The sequence below is a fragment of the Chiloscyllium plagiosum genome, unplaced genomic scaffold (assembly GCF_037043375.1).
Source record: "Chiloscyllium plagiosum isolate Xiang-an unplaced genomic scaffold, Cpla_swu_hap1 HiC_scaffold_46, whole genome shotgun sequence".
NCBI classification, from domain to species: Eukaryota; Metazoa; Chordata; class Chondrichthyes; order Orectolobiformes; family Hemiscylliidae; genus Chiloscyllium; species Chiloscyllium plagiosum.
Window position 1 is genome coordinate 34,237,231 of NW_028270184.1, and position 22,053 is coordinate 34,259,283.

Here is a 22,053-nt window from a genome sequence, read left to right on the forward strand (position 1 = left end):
CATATTGGGAAGTGAACAACAGCCTGGCACACACCATTTCATTCTATCTGAGCTGCACATTGCCAGCACTAAGTACATTAGGGAACCAAAACCCAATGCCATGGAAAGATACAGAAAGACAGAGAGATTCACATTAAAGACAGAAACAAACAGTTAATTAGCTGAAAAGATGTTGTGGACGTAAGGGAAACAGAACAGTGGGACTAACTGGAGAAGTGAGATCTTCGAGAGTAAAATTACAAGAATGAGAACATTGAATAAAGGCATTGTCAGATCAGCTGAAATGGTTTGTTACATCATATTGTGACTCTGCTTCACAGAACATCACAAGCAACATAAACTGGGACAAGATGACAGGCCAGCATGGAGGGCTGTGCAGACCATGCTAGTGTTACTCAGTAAACAGCACTAAACTGCCCAGCATGGAGAGTATTGGAAACTTTATGCAAATTATACTCGCATCAAATTACTGCCTACAATGGGAAGATTTGCTATGTGTGTGTGCGTGTTTGTGTGTGTGCGCGCGCGTGTGTTTCATCAGAGAGGGAGAGAGAGAGCCTGTGTGTATGCGATTGGCGTATTTGAACGTGAAACTTCCTGTTTAAAAACGAATACACATTGAGGAAACTATTTTGCATATGAACAACTGGCAGGCTTTTTGTTAATTAACAGTGAGTGAACGAGAGAAGTTTCATGGTCAGATAAGGTAAAGTGTTTGAGAATGATAAAATAAAGGCATTGCCAGACACAATAGCAATATACATCTGCGTGCACATGAATGACTGATGGATGGTAGTTTGGTGTGAGTTCGAATCAGATTTGCTTTGGCAGGTTTGAAGCCGGGAGTGTCAGCAGCAGATTATAAGCTTCATTAAGCCTGTACTTCATAGCTCAAGGTTCAAACAGCAGATGGAATAAACCAGTGAGATATTTTCTGGAATAGTGAGTATTTCACGTTAAAAATGGTCAGGGCATGGTATCAGGAATCAGCTCATAGTCAAAGGAATCACCCACAGTTATGACATGTCTGCTTGAACCGCAGATCTTGGCCACAGATAGTTTGGAAACAGTGGAAGGAAGTGGAGTTAGAGACCAGAACAGTAGACAGTGACCTCCATGTTCTTAGTACTTAAATAACAAAGATAATGATACAATACATTGCGGTTCTCCGCTGAAACTGAGGAGGTCAACATAGAGACCGATGGGTAACTGCCAGAGCAGAGAGGGAGACAGTAATTGAACACGTTCATTATGTAGTTAGTCGTGGTCTGTAGAGTAAATATCTGGATTCAGAGTTTTTTCAGGAACAGTAATAGTGGCAAGAAGTGTAGACTATATGAAAGAACAGCCATACAGTCATAACTGGTTTATAGAAAAGCAAATCTGGACAGTGACACTTACCAGGGACACCAACGGTAGCCAGGAAAGGATAATAAATATATTGAATAATGAGAAGAGCGCAATGGATCCGCGATGATAATGGCAACCAACCAATTTCAGAAAGACTCCAAACATAATCGGATAATCTCCTGTGTATTATTGGAACATTCCAATGTAATGTTCTCAGATTCTGATCCAGTGTTGTTAAATTCCAGTCTAATGTTCTCAGATTCTGATCTCTCCTCCCCCTCTCTCTGGATTGCTGATCCCTGTTAATGCTGTCGGTGATGCTCCCGCTCATGTTATGGGATAACACATTGATGGAGCCCATTTATCATTAAAAGATGGAATCCCTCCATTGCGATAACTAGAATCCTTGGAGATTGGCATTCATCACAGTCACTGAACAAACAGGCTCAGTTAACCATTTCCTTGCATCACTTTTCATATCACAATAAAAGGGAGCATTTACTGGGTTTGGATGGAATGGATGAACGCTGCTGAGGGATAGAGCATAAATCTTTCAATGTTTTAAATCTTTCTTTCCTTGAGTATGAGAGTATTAACAGCACACTGCAGGGGTCTATATATGTTTCACTCTGTTTATGAAAGACGACAGTTATAAAATAACAGATCGGCTGCATAAATAAGTCGGGTGGGCAAGTTTCTAGGTACCTTAACACAAAGTACGGTATTTATTGACATGTGTGAGGCTACTGCTGGTTTTAAGTGCTCTGTTACCAAATCCTTTCATAAACTTGAGACAGAGCATTGTGACTGCTGCCCAGCGACAGGCAGAAGCAATTCTGTCCCTGTGGGCCTCTTGCAGAGGGGGAGGAAAAGGCCATTCAGCCCATATTAGCTTGTTAATACTTGAAAAGGTGGAAAGATGGAATGTTGGCACATTTTGCAAAAAAATCATTCAAAACGAAGAGATGTTTCGCTGCATCTGTATGAGGTGTCACTGAGAGGGCACCTGGAGTACAATGTGTTGTTTGTGTTTCTGCAACTGAGAAGGGATGGACCTCCGTCAGATACAGTTTCACCGCTGCGCGTAATCCACAGATTACTGTGTCAGTTAATGTCTCGGGTCTGTTATTCAAGGGCAGGAGGAGGCCATTCAGCCTCTCGAGCCTGTTACAGTGGAACAGGAAGAGCTTATTTAGCATTTCAAATCCGTTACGCAGTAAATATTAGTTTGAAATTTGTTATGGAATAGGAAAGACCTGATGTAAACATTAAAGTTCTAACTTTGAATAAGGCCAAATTTGAAAGTTTTAGACGAGCCCTGTGAAAGGCTGATTGGGTTACGCTATTCACAGGTAAAGGGATGGTTGGAAAATGCCAGGCCATCAAACTTGGATTCAGAGAGTCCTGAGCCAATGTTTTCGTATTAGTGAGATGAGGAAGGCTGGTGGGTGCAGGGAGTGCCGAATAGATAGATATATTGATGCTCTAATCAAGATAAGGAAGGAGGCATATGTAAGGTAAACAGAGCTGAGATCAAGTGAATTCCGAGAGGATTATAAGGGCAGTAGGTGTAGTCAATGGGGAAATCGGGTCAGACAAAATGTGGACATGAGATGGCTTTAGAAAAAAAGGTTAACGAAACATTGAAGAATTTCCACAATTCCTTTAATGGCAAAAGATTAACTAGGGAGAAAATAGGGCCCCTCAAAGATCAGTAAAGCTACATATGTGTGGAATGGCAAGTGATGGGAGGGATGCTAAACAAGTATGTCTCCTCAGTACTTAATGTGGAGGGGGTTACAAGAGCGAGATAATGAAGAAATATATTGTGATATCTTGAAACATGTCGATATTTCAAGGAGGTGTTGGGCATTGTAAAACACATAAAGGTGAACGAATCTCTAGGACCTGATCAGTTGTATCCCAGAAGTTTGTGGGAAGCTAGGAAAGAGATTGCTCAGCCTTTTGCTGATATATCTGTATTGTTGATTTCCACAGGTGATGTGTCAAAACACTGGATGACATAGTGTCATTTATTTAAGAATGTAAGGAAAAAACAGGTAACTATAGGCCAGTGAGCTTGACGACAAGAGTAACTAACTTTTTGGAGGGGTTCTTGAGGGAAAGAATGTATATGCATTTGGAAAGACAAGAACTGAAGAGGGCTTTGTACATTGTACATCACGTCTAACTGAGTTGATGGAATTTTTTGAGGAAGTGTTGAAGATGGTTGTTGAAGACAGGGGAGTGGATGTTGTCTTTATGGAATTGAGGAAGATAAACAAAACTTTCTACATGGTCGACTGGTTAGCAAGGTGAGATTGCCTGGAATCCAGGGAGAGTTTGAAATTTACATCCAAAATTATCTTGAAGATTGGAGACAGGGTGTGACAGTGGACATTTGTTCATTGAACTTGGAGACCTGTGACCAGTCACGTGCCGCAAAGATCAAGAGTGGGCCTACTGCCTTTTGTCACTTATGCAATCATTTGCATTTGAATATATGAAGCATGGTCAGTAAGTTTGTAGATAATTCCAAATTTGGTGGTGTATTCGACAGTGAAGAATGATATCTCAGTCTATAATGGGACCTTGCTTAGGTGAGCCAAGGAGTGGCAGATGGAGGTTTTTTTTAGATAAATGTGAAGTGTTTCATTTTTGCAAGATAAATCTAGGCAAGACATATAGTAGGGTCCTACTGAAAGTTGCCAAACAAAGAGATCTCCATAGAAATTATGGAATGTCTGCAGTGAGGAAACAAGCTATTCAGTCCATGGAGTCCACACCGACCAGGAAAAAATGAGGACTGCAGATGTTGGAGATCAGAGCTGAAAATGTGTTGCTGGAAAAGCACAGCAGGTCAGGCAGCATCCAAGGAACAGGAGAATCGACGTTTCGGGCATAAGCCAGGCTTATGCCCGAAACGTCGATTCTCCTGTTCCTTGGATGCTGCCTGACCTGCTCTGCTTTTCCAGCAACACATTTTCAGTCCACACCGACCCTCTAGTATCCCACTAGACAAACCTCAACCGTATCCCTCTGAGACTGCATTTCCCATGGCTAAACCACGTCCCCTACACATCTTTGGGTGCTATGGGCAATTAAGTATGGCCAATCTACCCTTATCTGTATATCTTTGCATGTGGGAGGAAAACGTAGCACCCGGAGGAAACCCACACAAGCACGGGGAGAATGTGCAAACTCCACACAGGCAGCTTCAAGGATGGAATTAAATCCAGATAGCTGTGCTGTGAGGTAGCAATGCTAGCCACTGAGCTACTGTGTCACCTTATGGTGCAGTTTCTCAGTTTCTTGAAAATGCCATCACAGGTAGACAGCGTTGTGAGGAAGGCACTTGTTGATATTCCCTTTATTGGTCTGTGCTTTGAGTCTAAGCGTTTGTATGACATGTTGCATCTGCACAGGACAATAGTTTGGCCACTTTTGCAATATTGCCTTTAATTCTCGTCTCCCTGCTGTCGGAAAGATGTTGTCAAACTTGAAAAGATGGAGAAGAGATTTAAAAGAATGTTGCAGGTGTTGCATGGTTAGTGTTACAGTGAGAGTTTGAAAAGGCCGAGGCTATTTTCAAGTGTTGAGGCTGAGAGGTGACCTTCAAGAGTTTTATAAAATCATAAGGGGAATAGATAAGGTAAACAATCAACGTCTTCACACCAGCACAGGCGAGTTCAAAATTAGAAGACAAAAGTTTAAGTTGAGAGTGGTAAGATTTTAAAAGGGACATGAAGGACAACATTTTCACACAGAGACTGCTGTGTGCATGGATTGAACAGCCAAAAGAGGTGGTGGAGGCAAGTACAGTTACACCATTTCAAAGACATTTGAATGGGTACATGCATGGGAAGTATTTAGAGGGAGATGGGCCAAGTGCTGGCAAGGGGGACGAGAATTATTTAGGATATTTGGTGGGTATGGATGACCGCACTGAAAGGTCTTTTTCTGTTCTGTACATCACTGAGACTCTATTGACTCTTGAGTGTATAACACAGGAAGAGGAGGAGGAGGTTATTCAGCTTCTGTGAGCTTGTTTGCTCAATTATTGAAAGTCAAAATCAAAAATACATCATTCAGATTTTGATGGTGTTTTACAGAAACAGAAGAAAGGCCTTTAATCAAGAGAAGCTGTAAGGAATGTGAAGAGGCCATTCTGGCCCTCAACTCCACTCAACAGGAGCAGCAGGTGAGCACAGAGCTATTGGAGCCTGTTACACAGGAACAGAAGGGTGACATGGATTTTCACAAACCTTGGATCAGTAGGCGGTCACTCAAGACAGCTACTGAAGATTGGGACACAGGAAGAGGAGGGCATCACTCAACTTCTCGAGACTGGGAGACAGGAACAGGAGGTAGTCATTCAACTGTTCAAGCCTAGGAGAGAGGAACAGGAGGCAGTGACACGACTGCCCGAGCCCGGGACACACGTACAGGAGGCAGTCATTCAACTGTTCGAGACTGGGACACAGGAACAGGAGGCAGTCACCCAACTGCTTGAGACTGGGACACAGGGACAGGAGACAGTTACTGCCCTGCTCGAGAATGGGACACAGGGAAACCTGGAGGCTGGTGAGGCCCCAGGATCCTGTTACTCTGGAACAGGAGGAGGTGACTCACTCCCCACCAGTATGGGACACTGGGAGAGAAGGGGATTTTGCTTGTTACAGAAACATATGAGTAAGTTGCATTAGTGATCCATTCAATCCTGCCCCAACATTGACTAAGACCACGGCTGATCTGATTGTGATTCCCTCATGCCATTTTAAAGAGACTCCCCTCTGCAGCCTCTGGTCCATTTGTTGGTCAAGTTGCCGACCCAGATGCTGTAACAACAGTTACCATGACTCATCCAGAATGATGGGTCGAGCCGGATGAGTCAAGATTTGAAGGATCCAATCACAAGAATGAAAACACAAAATAAAGGCATTGCGGGATGTTTAGTTCTCTCACATTCACAATCCAACTCACAAAACCAGCCCATCCATTATGCATTCAGGATGGAGCACTGTTTAGATCCAACTAGCATACAGCTGCATGCAATCCGGTAATGTTCAGAGTGGAACTCTGTGCAGCCCACATCAATGCTTGATCTATAATCATTGGCTAAATGTCCAGCGTGGGGAACTGTGCAGACCGCACTGGGTCATTCCTATATAAACCAAGGCTGTTGCATTGTTCGGTAACACTGTGTTAGATCACTGCCCAGTGTGGGGAAACTTGCAGCCAATGTTGGAAGTGACAGGATGTGCAGCTCCCATTTATTTACAGCTCCATATCTCCACTGTGCCTTGACAAGGGGTGCCGTGGATGTGAAAATCACTGCGAGGACGAGATGTAAATGGAAACAATTTAAATACCAATTGTTCTGATTAAGGCGAGTATCACTCCAGTAATTAAAGATGAAATAATTGAGATAATATCCGATGAGGTTTTGTGGATAGTGAAAACAAGTAAGAGGGGGATGCTGATGTTATAGTGGTTGTACTATACGCCTTCAAATCATCAATGGGAATTGGAGGAACAAATATGCAGGGAGATTGGCGAAAATTGCAGGAGCAATAGGGTTGTCATAACAGGTGAATTTAATTTTCCTAACTTAGACTGGGGCTTCCAGGGGTTTAAGGACGGAAATGGAATGAAATTTGCCAAGTGTGTTCAGGAAAGTTTCCACAAGCAGCATATAGACGGTACTACTCGGAAAGGAACAAACTCGACCTACTGTTTGGAAGTAGGGCAGGATAGGTGACGGAGGTAAAGTGGGGAAGCATTTTGGGAAAAGTGACTTAAGTTGTAATAATTTTGAAATCGTTATAGGAGGGACAAATTTGTTCCACAAATTCAAGTTCTGAACTGGGGCACGGCGAATTTTGTCGGAATTAGACAGGGGCTTGCAGGTAAAAGGATCTCGGGCAAGTGGGAGACATTTAAAAATATGAAATATCTCGAGTTCAATGACTAAGTTTTCCTGTGAGAGTGAAGGGAAGGTGAGGCTGGAAGACAGAACCCTGAATGACAAAAGATATTGAGGCTCTGACCAGCAAAAAGGAGGCGTGGCTCAGGTTCAGACGGCTGGAATCAAGGGAATCCCTATAGTCACACAGGGGATACAGGAGTTCACTGAAGAAGGAAATCAGCAAGGTGAAATGGGGGTATGAGATAGGCTTGTCTGAGAAGACCCAAAGATGTTCTTTCAGTATAGCAAAATAAAACAACTAGTGAGAGAGAATAGGACGCTTTAAAATCTAAAATGGACATGCTTGTGTAAAATTGCAAGAGATGGACGAGGTCCTCAATTGACCTTTTTATTTACCATGAAGAAAGACATGAAGACGTGGGACCTTTGGGAGGTTAGTTGTCATACCTTGGTACAGTCCATATCACAGTAGAGGTGCTGTTGGAGATATTAGAATGCATAAAGTCGGATAAATCTCTTGGTTCTGACCAGATATATCCAAGAAGGAGAGAAGAAAGTTCAGGGGCCAAGGTCTGGAAGACTGGACGGTAGCAAATGTTGTGCCCTTATTCAAGAAGTGCTGCAAAGAAAAGCCTGGGAAATATAGACCATTAAGCTTCACATCTGTTTTCGGTAAACTGCCTGAGAAGGTTATAGAACATAGAACATAGAAGAATACAGCGCAGTACAGGCCCTTTGGCCCTCGATGTTGCGCCGATCCAAGCCCACCTAACCTATACTAACCCACTATCCTCCATATACCTATCCAATGCCCGCTTAAATGCCCATAAAGAGGGAGAGTCCACCACTGCTACTGGCAGGGCATTCCATGAACTTACGACTCGCTGAGTGAAGAACCTACCCCGAACTTCAGTCCGATATCTACCCCCCCTTAATTTAAAGCTATGCCCCCTTGTAATACCCGACTCCATACGCGGGAAAAGGTTCACACTGTCAACCCTATCTAACTCCCTAATCATCTTGTACACCTCAATCAAGTCACCCCGAAACCTTCTTTTCTCTAATGAAAACAGCCCCAAGTGTCTCAATCTTTCCTCATACGATCTTCCTTCCATACCAGGCAACATCCTGGTAAACCTCCTCTGCACCCGTTCCAGTGCCTCCACATCCTTCCTATAGTATGGCGACCAAAACTGCACACAATATTCCAGATGCGGCCGCACCAGAGTCTTATACAACTGCATCATGACCTCAGGACTCCGGAACTCAATTCCTCTACCAATAAAAGCCAGTACACCATATGCCTTCCTCACCGCACTATTTACCTGGGTGGCAACTTTCAGAGATCTGTGTACATGGACACCAAGATCCCTCTGCTCATCCACACTACCAAGTATCCGACCATTAGCCCAGTACCCCATCTTTTTGTTATTCTTCCCAAAGTGAATCACCTCACACTTAGCTACATTGAATTCCATTTGCCACCTTTCTGCCCAGCTCTGCAGCTTCTCTATATCCTGCTGTAACCTGCCACATCCTTCCTCACTGTCAACAACTCCTCCGACTTTCGTATCATCCGCAAACTTGCTCACCCAACCTTCTAACCCCTCTTCCTGGTCATTTATAAAAATGACAAACAGCAATGGTCCCAAAACAGATCCTTGCGGAACACCGCTAGTGACGGCACTCCATGAAGAAACTTTGCCATCAACTACTACCCTCTGTCTTCTTCCATCCAGCCAATTCCTAATCCAAACCTCCACCTCACCCTCAATGCCATATCTCCGTATTTTCTGCAGTAGCCTACCATGGGGAACCTTATCAAACGCCTTACTAAAATCCATATATACCACATCTACCGCTTTCCCCTCATCAACCTCCTTCGTCACCTTTTCAAAGAATTCAATAAGGTTTGTGAGGCACGACCTGCCCTTCACAAAACCATGCTGACTATCCTTGATCACATTATTCCTATCCAGATGTGCATAAATCCTATCCCTTACAATTCTCTCTAAGACTTTGCCCACAACAGAAGTGAGACTCACCGGCCTATAGTTACTAGGGTTATCCCTACTCCCCTTTTTGAACAAGGGAACCACATTTGCTATCCTCCAGTCTTCTGGCACTACTCCTGTAGACAAAGAGGACATAAAAATCAAGGCCAATGGCTCTGCAATCTCCTCCCTTGCTTACCAGAGAATCCTAGGATAAATGCCATCAGGCCCAGGGGACTTATCTATTTTCACCTTTTCCAGGATTTCCAACACCTCTTCTCTACATACCTCAAAGCCATCCATTCTACTTATTTGTGACTCAGTATTCACATCGACGACAATGCCCTGTTCCTGAGTAAATACTGAAGAAAAGTATTCATTCAGTGTCTCCCCAATCTCTTCCGCCTCCACACGCAACTTCCCACTACTATCCTTGACTGGACCTATTCCTACCCTCGTCATTCTTTTATTCCTAACATACCTATAGAAAGCCTTAGGGTTTTCCCTAATCCTACCGACTAAGGACCTTTCATGTCCCCTCCTTGCTGCTCTTAGCTCTCTCTTCAGGTCCTTCCTGGCTACCCTATAACTCTCAATCGCCCCAATTGAACCTTCACGTCTCATCTTGAGATAGGCCGCCCTCTTCCATTTAACAAGGGATTCCAATTCCTTATTAAACCACGGCTCCCTCGCACGACCCTTTCCTCCCTGCCTGACAGGTACATAATTATCAAGGACACTCAATAGTTGCTCCTTGAACAAGCTCCACATATCATTTACACTCTTGCCTTGGAGTCTACTTTTCCAAGCCACACATCCTAAGTCATGCCTCACCGCATCATAATTTCCCTGACCCCAGCTATAACTCTTGCCCTGTAGTACACACTTATCCCTCTCCATCACGAGAGTAAAAATCACCGAATTATGGTCACTATCCCCAAAGTGCTCACCTACCTCTAATTCTAACACCTGGCCTGGTTCGTTACCCAGAACCAAATCCAGTATGGCCTCACCTCTTGTTGGCCTGTCTACATATTGTGTCAGGAAACTCTCCTGCACACATTGAACAAACACTGACCCATCTAACGAACTTGAGCTATAGCTTTCCCAATCAATATCAGGAAAGTTAAAGTCCCCCATAACAACCACCCTATTACTGTCACTCATCTCCTGAATCACCTTCCCTATCCTTTCTTCAATGATTCTAGGACTATGAGGAGGCCTGTAAAAGACTCCTAACAGGGTGACCTCACCTTTCCTATTCCTAACCTCAGCCCAAACTACCTCAGATGGCAAGTCCTCATCCATCGTCCTTTCCACCACTGTAATACTATCTTTGACAAGCAATGCCACACCTCCCCCTCTTTTACCCCCACTTCTGACCCTACTAAAACATTTAAATCCAGGAACCTGCAACAGCCAATCCTGTCCCTGTTCTAGCCATGTCTCCGTAATAGCCACAACATCGAAGTCCCAGGTACCAACCCACGCTGCAAGTTCACCTACCTTATTTCGTATACTTCTTGCATTGAAGTATACACACTTCAAGCCACTTTCCTGTTTACAGACACCCTCCTTGGAAATTGATGCCATGTTCCTACCCTCCCTACACTCCAGGCCCTGCACCCTGAAGCTACAATCTGCGTTCCCATGCCCCTGCAGAGTTAGTTTAAACACCCCCCAAGAGCACTAGCAAACCTCCCCCCAAGGATACTGGTGCCCCTCAGGTTCAGGTGTGGACCATCCTGTTTATAGAGGTCCCACCGTCCCCAGAAAGAACCCCAGTTATCCAAAAACCGGAATCCCTCCCTCCTGCACCATGCCTGTAGCCACGCATTTAAGTGTTCTCTTTCCCTATTCCTCGAATCTCTATCACGTGGCACGGGTAACAAACCAGAGACAACAACTCTGTTCGTTCTAACTATGAGCTTCCAACCTAGCTCCCTGAAAGCCTGTCTAACATCCTCGGCACTCCTCCTACCTATGTCGTTGGTGCCAATATGGACCACGACTTCGGGCTGCTCCCCCTCCCCCTCCAGGACCCGGAAAACACGATCAGAGACATCACGTACCCTTGCACCTGGGAGGCAACATACCAAACGTGAGTCTCTATCTTTCCCACAAAACCGCCTATCTGTGCCCCTAACTATCGAGTCCCCAATTACTACTGCTCTGCTCTTCTTCACCCTTCCCTTCTGAGTAACGGGGACAGGCTCCGTGCCAGAGACCTGAGCCCCGTTACTTACCCCTGGTAAGTCATCCCCCCCACAAGTATCCAAAACGGTATACTTGTTCTTGAGGGGAACGGCCGCAGGGGGTCCCTGCACTGGCTGCTTCCCCCCAGTCCCCCTCACTGTCACCCATCTATCTGCCATCTTTGGAGTTACTACTTCCCTATAACTCTGATCTATGACCCCCTCTGCCTCCCGAATGATCCGAAGTTCATCCAACTCCAGCTCCAGTTCCCTAACACGGTCTTGGAGGAGCTGGAGATGGGTGCACTTCCTGCAAGTGTAATCGGCAGGGACGTCTAAGGCATTCCTCACCTCATACATGTTGCAGGAGGAACATTGCACTGCCTTCACTGCCATCCCTCTTAAGCTAACTTTTATTTTTAAAAAAACTGGGTCTAAAGAATACAACAAGCAAAATTCAGCACTTACCTACTTACCACAACAGGTGTTATTATTAGGTTAGAGGAGGAGGGCGGGTGGGAGGCACTACCCGTGTAGTGCCTCGGGTTCCTCTCCTTCGCGCTTTTAAAGGGGGAAAAAACCTACCCAGGTAAGCTTACACTAACTGCTTCCGGGTCTCGGCTGCCCCTCTGGTCGTCGTCACTTCCCCCTGGTGCTCCCGCTCTTTCTGTGAAGAGAGATTGAAAGAGAAAAAAAAACACCGCTGCCCGCTACCGGTAAGCACTTTTAAAACCAAACGGTCTTACCTTCGCTGCTGCTCGCACTGGAAATTCTGAGAGATAAGATGTGCATGCAATTGGAAAGACAGAGTTTGACTTGCAGCAGTCAGCATTTGTGCGTGGCAGATCATGCCTTAGAATTTTGTTTGTGTTTCTTGAGGAAGTGACCAGGAAGGTTGATGAGGGCAAAGTCGTGGACATAGTCTATATGGATTTCAGTAAGGCTTTTGATAAGGTTCCACATGGTAGGCCACTCTAGACGGTTAATCTCATGGAATCCAAGGTGAATTGGCAAATTTGCGACACAATTGACTTAAAGTTAGCAAGCAAATGGCTATGGTGGAGGTATGCTTGTCGTACTGGTGGCCTGTGACTAGTGCAGTGCCTCAGGAGTCTGTGCTGGGACCATTGCTGTTTGTTATCTATATCGAAGATTTGGACGAGAGTGCACAACACAAGGTTAGTAAGTTTGCAGATGATATGAGACATCGTTTACAGTGAGGAACGTTATCGGAAATTGCAGAAACTCCTTGATCAGCTTGGGAAATGGGCTGCGAAATAGCAAATGGGGTTTAATGTAGGTAAGTGTGACGTCTTGCATTTTGGAAAGTCAAATCCAGGTAGCAGTTTAATGATGAATAAGAGGGTCTTAAGGAGTGTCGTGGAACAAAAGGACGTTGGAGATCAGGTGCACGGTTGTCTGAAATGTGAGTCACAGATACAGAGAACAGTGAAGAAGGCAGTTGGCACGCTGGCCTTCATCAGCGCATTGAGTATAGCAGTTGGGACGTTATGTTGCAGTTGTACAGGATGCTGGTAAGGCTGCAGTTGGAGTATTGTGTTCATTTTTATTCGCCTTGCTTTAGAAAGGATACTATTGAACTAGAAAGAGTGTAGAACAAATTTACAAAGATGTTTCCTGGGCTAAAATGTCGAAGTTATAGGGAGAATTTGTACAGGTTACAACTTATTTCAGCGTAGGAAACTGAGGGGGTTCTTATAGAAGTGTAGATCTTATCAAATCATGAGAGCAGTGCATAGGGTTGAATGCTTCAATTTTTATTTCCCAAAGTTGGGGAATCGAGGACAAGAGAGCATCTGTTTCTGGTTAGTGAGGAACAAAATAAAAAGAACCCGAGGGACAAGTGTTTACACAGAGTGTGGTACGCATGTGGACTGAGCTGCCAGTGAAAGTGGTTGAGTTGGGTCAATAATAACACTGAAAACGCACTTGGACAAATACATGGATAGGAAAGGATTAGAGGAATACAGAGCAAGGGCAGGGAAATGGGGTAAGTGTGGATGGACATTTTGGTTGGCATGTGACAGCTGGGCCGAATGGCCTGTTCCAGTGCAGTACGACTGTAAATGAGTGCGTTTTGGGATTGAGACAGAGAGTGGGAGACTGAGACAAAATGTCATGGAAGGACATGTTCATAGGTTTCAGAATGCTAAAATGAAGACATTTTGATAGTATCGTGCAACACGGGTCAGTATGATGAAGAATTATGAGTGAATGGGATATTGCTGTGAGTTCAGGCGATGGACAGTTTTAAATGAGCATGTGTTCTGCAACTTTGTAATTGGAAGTGAGGACAGCAGAGTCTTCGACTCATTGAGCTGTATAAAACAGTAATTTGTCTCAACTAGGAGAAAGTGAGGACTGCCGATGCTGGAGATCAGAGCTTAAAAATGTGTTACTGGAAAAGCGCAGCAGGTCAGGCAGCACCAAAGGAGCCCCTTCTTCGGGCTTATGCCCGAAACGGCGATTCTCCTACTTTGATGCTGCCTGACTTGCTGCACTTTTCCAGCAACATATTTTTAGGCAGTAATTTGTCTCAGTGCCACTTTCATTGAGTGTGACATGGAATTGTCTGTACAAACCTGAGCTAGTTTCCTGGTGCTATCTTATCGAACACACCTCATTAACTAAACCCCACCCCACCCACCTCTCATTGAATGCCAGCCCGATTCTCCCACCCATCATGATTGGAGGTACTCACCGTCGCCCGGATGCCCCTGGATATTCCGTGATCCCTGGCACTGGTGCCATCTTTAAAAGGCCAAGAGGCACACGGCTGACCTTTCTCAGTTTTGAGCAGCCCTGCACAGATTGCCCTGAGCATTGCTGGTAAGGGGCAATTACACCACGGTGGTTCAACAGGGACACGAAGGTCCTGGTGGGTGGGCTAGTAGAGAGGAAAACCATTCTCTTCCCAGAGGGAGCCACACCACCAGACCCACAGAGCATGGTCTGTGCTCACCACCCAGTTCAGTGCAGTATCAGCGGTCTGAAGAAATGTCCAGCAATACAGGACAAGCATCAATGACCATGATTTGGAGATGCTGGTGTTGGACTGGGGTGTACAAAGTTAAAAATAACCTTAAATCAATAACCTTCCCCGCTCTGTCAGGATAAGGGTTACCGTATTGTCTCTGCTCCCTCACACTCGCTGTATATCTGTTATAGCACCGACCCCCGAACAAAGCTCATGTTCCACCACTCTCACTACTGCATGCAGCACCTTCGCTCTCTCTCTCTCTCTCTCTCTCTCTCCCTAGCCTTTACAATACCTTCCACACAGTTATAGAATATTCTGGAGAATGCTGATTATGGAATGCTCCAGATAACGTTCCAAATAATTCCCAGTTTCAGGAAAATGGCAGTGCCCAGTGTGTATCACAAAGAGGAAGGAGTAGAGATGTGTAGTTTTCAAATCACCCACGATTCAAACAATGCTGAGGCCATTTAGTCCTCTAACGTGCTCTAGCATTAAAAAAAGGTCCCGGCTGATCTAATTGCTTTGCCAGCTCCATGTTACAGGAGCTTCCAGTCTTTCAACCCTCTGGGTTCCTGTCACTTACGAGACAACACTCAGGCACTTTTACCCCGGTTTTCTTCAAGTGCTTGTTCGAGGGCATTTCCCATGGGGACGGACACTCCTGACAATATATTCCATCTGCTTTAAACTTTCATGCAACGGTCAGCATGCTTTACACAGTCCAAACAAAAATCTACACTTATGTAATGGTTATAGACACCCAATCACACTTAATAATTCTGGTTATCTCACTTGACTCACCTTAATGATATCATACCAAAGATAGCTTCTAAACACGTTTTGTTATAAAACAGAATTTCGAGCAGAGAACATTTTTACCCTCAGCCGTTATTTTGACTGTTATCTGAATTGTACCCTTTTCATTATTATGAAAGTTTCTCTTGCCCTTTGTCTGTGACCGTTTCTGTGTGTAACAGTTGCACTGTCTCCCACTCAGTTGGCTGGACGGCAGGTTTGTGATGTCGAGATTCAATTCCCCACACTGACAGAGGTTCCCATGGTGAGGACACTCTCTCAACCTCACCCCATCACCTGAGTGTGGTGATCCTCAGGATAAACCACCATGAGTGGTCTCTCTAATGAGAGTATTTTGGGACTGTATTCTATCAATTTTAGCGTTTTAAATTAAAAAAAAATTGAAAAGAGATTTTCATTAAAATAATAACCGAAGAACGACACAACTCAAATAACTGAAAAAAATACACTCATGTGCATGTACATACAAAACAAGTTAAAAACATTGAATGGACAGAAGAAAAAACAAAAATAAACAATAAATAATGAATAAATAATACAACTCAGCGGAACAAAACGATAGCTCTCGTTCTTCAAGGGCATTGACTGATACACATTTTTATGTTCATAATTCTTCCTTGCTGGATATTAGGTAAATTAGACAATATCATCATGGCGACATATAAGCCCTTCTTAGAGTGGCAGATAAGCGTGTATCATGGTAATCCAAAGAGGGCTGCCATATATTATATAAATCTCTGTTTATTGGTGAACCATACTGGTAACAACGTCCAAAGGGATATTCGCCATGAAGAACTTACAACGACCCAACAGACCCAGGATTTTCAGACATCCAACACAACAGAATATTTTTCCGAGCACAGAAAGTAAGGATATAATTTTTGCCTCATGTGCATCTGCGTAAGGAACCGTGAGCAGGCCCAGGAAAAGAAAAACCGGGTCCATACTCAATTCAGTCCCTAAGACCCACTCTATCACACCTAAGACAGTGCTCCAATATAAACGAAGCCTCCAGCAGGACAACAAACTATGATTAAGAATGCCTGTAGTCATCCTGCATTTAGGACATGCTGAAGATAATCCCACTTTGAACTTTGAGAGACAATCTGGGGTCAGATAGACCCTATAAAGAATTTTCAACTGCATGAAATGGGTCCTATTACAGATCAAAATCATTCGAGCATTTTCACAAATATCCTCCCATGTTTCCGAAGTGTCCTGAACCCGCAACTCTCTCTCGCAGACATCACAAAGCTGCACAGTGTCGTCTGAGGGGACACTCTCCAACTAATGATAAAGGGTACTGACAGAGTGTATTCTGAGCACTAAGCACCCGCTTTTCTCTATCGGATCTGTAAAAGTCTGTAAAAAGTGCGTGTGTGTTTTTTTTTAAATCAACTCTCTGATCTCGAAAAAAAAGAAGTGGACGCTACTAGGTAGTCCATAATTACAAGCTATTTGATCAAATGATGTCATTCTTTCTCCCTCAAATAAAACGTAGATAGCACTGCGGCCTCACAGCACCAGGATCCAAAGATGTGCAGGTTAGACGAATTGGCTAATGATAAATCACCCATACAGTTCATGGATGTGTAGGTTGAGGCATTAGTTAGGATAAATATAGGATGGTAGAGGAATGGGTCTGGGTGGGCTACTCTTCAAAGGGTCGAAGTGGACTTGCTGGGCCCAAGGGCTTGTACCCACACTGTAGGGATTCTACTAATTCTAAATCATTCCTGGATTCCACAGTTTAAACATGAAATCCATTATCCCCGGTTGACAACTCGGTACACAAATCATAAGGGTGAGAAACATGGTTTTGGCTGTATTGTCATCGAACTGACGCATTGTCATTTATGCTTTAACTTTATTGCTAATTATTGGGTCATGACAATATTACATAAATGTTGCCACTTTGTCTAAGAACAACAGACTAATAAGGATTCACTTTGTCTGAGAGGGTTCAATCTAACCGTATTGACACCGGGTCCTCAGCGGCCCGGACACTAACAGAGGATGATAAAAAGCTTAATTGATAGTTTTTAATCTGGGAGATCCAGTCCCCACATTCTGTGGGGTAGTTGCAATTTGGTTAGCTTGGTAAAGAGTCGCTTATGGTGCCAAATAAAAGAGCTAAACCAGCCATTAAGTCTCCTAAATATCTGCTGGGAAACATCAAAGGAAGCATTCACACGGGGTAGAGCAAATAAAGAAGGACATTCATTTTAAGAACAACTATCCGACCCAGCCAGGATGTTGGAAGTGCCTTCCATCTTTGAAAGTCTTATATAATTTTGTCAAACAAATGGACATAGTTCACATTAAATAAATGATTAAAGACGGATGTAATCAATATGCCGAAACAGAGAAACCCCCCACTCCCGTGACCATTTAAACGGAAACCAGGATTTGCCATCAATATCAGTTATTTCCCTAAGACCTCCCATAGGCATGGTCACAAACTTGGTAAAATTAATCTTATAGCTGGAAAAGGCGACAAGCGAATTAATGCATTACATCACGTGAGCTGCCGAAATTGTGGGATTTGACAAAAACATAAGACCCTCTTCTACATACTACATAATCTTATGTGACTTCTATCCCACTTCTGGGGCAGGTACGTTGGGGTAATATCCCCAATTGTGCAGGATGCCACCGTGACTAAGGTTGTTGCAGGGATGGGGAAGAGATCAACCCTCGTGTGGCATTTCTGCGGATTAAAGAAGAAAATAAAATCTCTACTTGTGAGATAGATCTGCTTCCAGACATCCACCAGCTCTAGTTCTGTGCACAAATCCACTAATTGCTTACATTATAACGAGGGTATTGGGGGACATTTGGACATTCTGTCCACCGGGAGCCATAAGACAGTTGAAATCTCCTTCTACAACAATGTGCCACGATGCAAGATAACTTACTTTGGAAAATACATCTACCAGGATTCTAAGAGTGTGCGCCGAGCGGGCGGGGGGGGGGGGGAATCAAGAACTATTCAAAATACTGTATTTATTTCCCATAGTTCAAGACTTTAGGGATGATGATCCTTCCGCGAGCGTCTAATACAATCTAGTAATTTAAATTGAAGATTCTTCCTATCCAGTATGGCTTCTCCCCTACTCCTCGTGTTTAAACACGACAAATAAACCCGATCAAACCCGCACTGCTGTAACATCAAATGTTCCTTGTCATCAAGGTGCATATCCCGAAATAGTACAACATCCACCCTCTCTGTTTTCAGACGAGAAAGTACATTTTTCCTCTTGACTGGAAGATGGCTCCCCTTAATGTTCCAGGTACACCATTTAAGCACATCATTATCCATAATACACTGTAGAAACATTTCAACTCTAGAGTTTCACATCGAATAACACATCGCTGATCATTGATGAAAAAAACTCATAGAGCCTAAAAACTGTACAAACTAAAACTACTACAACTAACAAGCTCTCAAAACTTTCTAAAGCTAAACGCATAAAAAACCAAAGAACGCAATAAAATCCAAAATGCCAATGACACTCGAAGGGGAATTTACCTCCCATGCCCCCAACCCCCGCCAACTGGGGACGCTCACATATCTTAAAACTTTATGTTCTGCCCACTACAAATATGGAATCCAAGGCAATTAACAACAGAAATCTGGCTTGAACTGCCCTTTGGTTGGCACTTAGTCATCACAACTACATTTGTAACTCCCTGCAGCTTGAGCTGCAACCCAGACACAAGCAATGAAAGAGAAAAAGAGTAGTAAAACAAATGCAGAAGTTAAAAATGAGTACTCTACTCATTCCCGACTATAATTTAACACTGGTTAATACCAGAAAAATCCAATAAAATTTCTTTAAGAAGAAACCAGATTATCTAAATATCCAGGTTACTTTAAAATGTCCACAAAGTTTTCGCTTTCTCTGGAGAGTCAGACGAGTTCGTGGATCCATTGAAAGGAATATAGAGCACCGCTGGGTACCGTAAGGAATACTGAATCTAGAATTCCATTACTCTTCTCTTGATCTCATCAAAAGACTTTCTTTCCTGAATCACCACCGCACAAAAGTCCTGCAAGAACATAATCCTGGAGCTCTCGTGAATTAAACCCACCTGATCGTTCCCCTGGGTTCTGAAAGCTTCCATCAGTCTTTGTTTGTCCCCATAACTATGTAATCGCAAAGGACAGGATGAAAGTGTTGGTCTGAGTCTGACTTCCGCGCCGTAACCCGATGAACTGTCTCACTCTTCACCCGTCCCTCCTCAGTTTCGAAGTGAAGGCATCGCAGCAGCCAGTTCTTGAAAAAAACTCACCGGCTGACCACCTTCTGTCCGCTCCAGCAAACTGACGATGTGAATATTCTTCATCTTACCCCTGTTCCCGAGGTCGTCATCTTGTTCAGTTAAGTTGCAGACCTGCTTTTCAATGGCGAGCATACTCTCCCGAGAGGAATCGATCACGGGCTCTGTCGCTGCAGTTCGGCCCTTGGCATCGTCTGTTCTGTTTCCAAGGCTGTGAAGTTGCTGCTCATGTTTCTGTAGCACGGCTGAGAGCGGCTCTAGCCACGGCTGAACGGTTCTTCAATCATTGCTTCAATAATTTCACATAACTTGGTGAACTCAGTGACTAAGGCTTGGTGAGGAACTGGGTCTATTGAACGAGCAGAGTGGCTTGCAGCTACAGCCTCAGGCATGCTCGATGCTTCTGACCGGTGCACCGTGTGTTGGGACTTACTCGATCCTTTCCCATGTTTTGTCATTTCCACGCGATAAAACGGGATTAGTAAAGATTCTATCACTCTTCTAGTGTTGAATTTTAAGTAAATGGCTGGGATGGGGTGGGTTAGAGAACCACTTTCCCCGTGCATTGATGCAGAGCCCAGCAAAGCAGGCCTTCTGGATCGCCGCCATCTTGTATTCCCCCTTAACATTTTATCGATATTATAATTTCATTTTGCATTATATTCCTGGAGGTTCTGAAGCAGTGTCATTTGATACCACTGTCTACATTTCCCCCCACACAGCACATGGCTGCCCATTCCTCGATAATCCTGAACTCTGTTGTTATTTATGAACCTTCCGTCTGTGCCTCAAAAATATTCAATATTTCTGCCTCCATTGCTCTGTGGGGAATAGTGTTCCAAAGACTCACAGCACTTTGAGAAAACAATTATAAACATTATGATCTGAGTGTGAGATTAGTTTTTTGTGTCTCCTAATCTGAAAAAGGATATAATTACATTGGAAGCAGTTCAGAGATATTTCATTTCACGTATTCCTGGTTTGAAAGGCTTATATTATGAAGGTTTTAACAGGTTACTCTTAGAATGAGAGAAAAAAATACAAGACCTTGAGGAGAGTGGATTAGGTATAAACACACTGGGTGTTTGTATCGTCCAAACTTGTCATTGTCATAGAATCTCTACAATGTGGAGGCAGGACATTCCGTCCATTAAGTCCACACTGGCCCACCAAACAGCATCCCACCTGGATGTGCTCCCCTCACCTTATCCATGTAACCCTGCATTTCCCATAACTAACCCACCTAACCTACGCATCCCTGGGCACTATGGGAAATCCACTTTAAACTGCACATATATAGACTGTGGCAGGAAACTGGAGCACTGGGAGGAAACCCACAAGATACGGGGAGAATGTTCAAACTCCACAAAGAGGGTCGCCCGAGGTTGGAATTGAACCCAGCTCCTTGGTGATGTGAGGCAGCAGTGCGACCCACAGATCCACCATACTCCTCCGTTAGTTCTGTTAGTAACTTGTGGCTGACTAAAGAAATCTGCCTGACTTGTTCTTATCACTGAATCTGACCCAGGCTAAGATCTTTATAATCAACCATATCGCCAACCTGGTTACATCTAAAATTTGTTGTAAGCAGTGGAGGAGTGGGACTAGAAAAGGAAATAGTGACAATGTCCATCCTCAGTCACAACTGGAGTGAGAAAAAATTCACGAAGTGGGAATTCATTCAAGTGGGAATTCTCTTTCCCAGACGTTTGGGATGGCTGAATCTTTATATTATATCGAGGCTGGCTTTGTCTGATTTTCTATAGACAGGTGAATCAGGGATAATGGTGCATGGAGAGAAAAGTGCAGCTGGGACCACAATGAGATGAGACACGATCGTATTTACTGGTGGGATAGTGTAGAATGGCCGAATGGCCCACTCGTGTCCCTCAGCCCTATGTTCTGATGTTCCATTCAACCCTTCGGACCTGCTACACAGGGACAGATCGAGCCACTCCAATGGTTAGGTGTAGTTTTGGAAATGTACTTGGAAACTCCAGGCTGGGTCAGGAAGTGACACTCACCCCCAATCCCTGTTTCCAAGCTTCCCCTCTCTACAATTTCTGCTCGAGATGTAAGACATGTCCCAGATTCGATATGAATACAGCCCCCATACCCCACCCAGGGTTAACTCAAACAAATCCTCTGCTCATCCGAATGTAGCATTACACAACACAACTTCCAGGAAAATAACCAGTTACTTTCCAAAAGCATAACATGTGAAATTAATAAATTCGCCCCCTCAAGCTTGCCCTGTCACTTAATATGAACATGGCTGATCTACTCCAGGTCTAACTCCACTTTCTTGCCGACTCCTTGTATCCCTGTATACCTCTCAGGGTTTGGGAATTCCAGGCATTCACTACCTTCTGAGAAAAATCATCACTTTGCATCTCAGATAGAAATTGATGTTCCACATTCGGTGTCTATATCTTCGAGTTCGAGACTCCACCCAAGAATGGTAACAAATTTTCAAGTTGTACC